This window comes from Phaethon lepturus, unplaced genomic scaffold (genome assembly GCF_000687285.1).
Source record: "Phaethon lepturus isolate BGI_N335 unplaced genomic scaffold, ASM68728v1 scaffold34, whole genome shotgun sequence".
NCBI classification, from domain to species: Eukaryota; Metazoa; Chordata; class Aves; order Phaethontiformes; family Phaethontidae; genus Phaethon; species Phaethon lepturus.
The window spans coordinates 21,401-22,862 of record NW_010536719.1 but is presented as its reverse complement, the minus strand read 5'-3'; positions in this window follow the sequence as shown (position 1 = coordinate 22,862).

The following is a 1,462-nucleotide window of genomic DNA, read 5'->3' as shown; positions in this document are numbered from 1 at the left end:
AGCACTGGACTCTAATATATGCAGGGAAGGACTGGGAGTGGTATTTCAGTCTAATGCTAATGCACCCCATCCAAGCAGGCATGTTTCAGATGGTTGGTTTGAATCACTGCTGACGCTATGGTGACACGGGACCCAGTGCCTGCTCTCTATAAATAGCAATCTGCTGCTCTGAGCTTTGAAATAAATAAAAATCTAATGCTATCTACAGATGAAACTTGTACAAACGGAGCAATTCAGGAGCCTCCAATTAGGTGTCTTTTCCCATTTGAGATGCGGTGGGGCACCCTTGCCATCCTCCAGCTGTCATGTCAGAAGAGTGTGGGTCTCATAGCTCCAGGGTCAGATCAGCTAGCCCCATGTGAATGTCTGCATACTGTTAGGTGTCTTATATAGCATTAGATACCTACATCTAGGAACATGATGCATGCCCAAATAAACTGGGTCACTTATATGAAACTTCGTAATGTTGATCAGTGAACAGACTGGCCAACGCCCAAGAAACTTTCTTCTGGCCTTACACATTTTACTCCAGTTACTGCAATATTCACCATGTGTTCTGGATAATTTGTTAGGAGAAAGCAGATTATGGTAACGTATATTAATAGACACTCTTCCTTGAAAAATCTCATGGCTGGTAAAGACAGCTGAATTGGACAATAAAGGGTCTTAAAAAGCATCAGCCAACCCTTTCCTGCACTGAAGCAGTGTGCCAAATAAAATTAGTCAAAAGGGAAGGTTAAAATTAGTTTTTTAACAAAGGGTCTGTCCTGTCCATAGCTGAGAACCCAGCACTGGGTGACAGCATTTCAACCAGCTCAGCTGCAGGCAGGTACTTCGCTATGTTCGTGGTAGGGGAGATGATGACACCTCTTGAAAGAGCATTGAGTTCTCCTGAAGCTCTTCATGGAAGGAAGGAGGGACTCCAGGAAAGCTCTGATAGCTTCTCACTCTGACATCCCAGAAATGTAGAAAACAATGGCTAAAAGTTGAGAAAACAAGATACCTGCTTTTAAAGAAAACATTGGGATTGTTTAGGATTTCCCTGAAAGTCTATTAGACTAGGTTTTCGAGCCTGGATAAAGAACTGCTGGTCTGATGTCATAGCTGACCTCAGTTTGAGCAGGAGACTCATGGAGAGACCTCCTGTGGTCCCTTCAACCTGAATTATTCTGCGAGCTTCCCAATTGCTTTAACAAAGAAAGAGGTTTCTTCAGAACTGCGGATTGCAAGAGGCACTGGAGAGAAAACTGAAAAAGCACTTAGATACAAGTGCCATAAAGACACATTCAGTGGTTTCAGGTTTCTAAAGTTATCTGTGAACCCTGAAATGAGACATTTTATTGCTTCTCATGATAGAGTGAAACAGACTTCCCAATCAGCCAGAGACCAAGACTTGCCAATAGCACTGCTTAGGCTTACATGTGACCTTCATGTAAAAGCGTAGTCTCAGAGGTGACTGTCT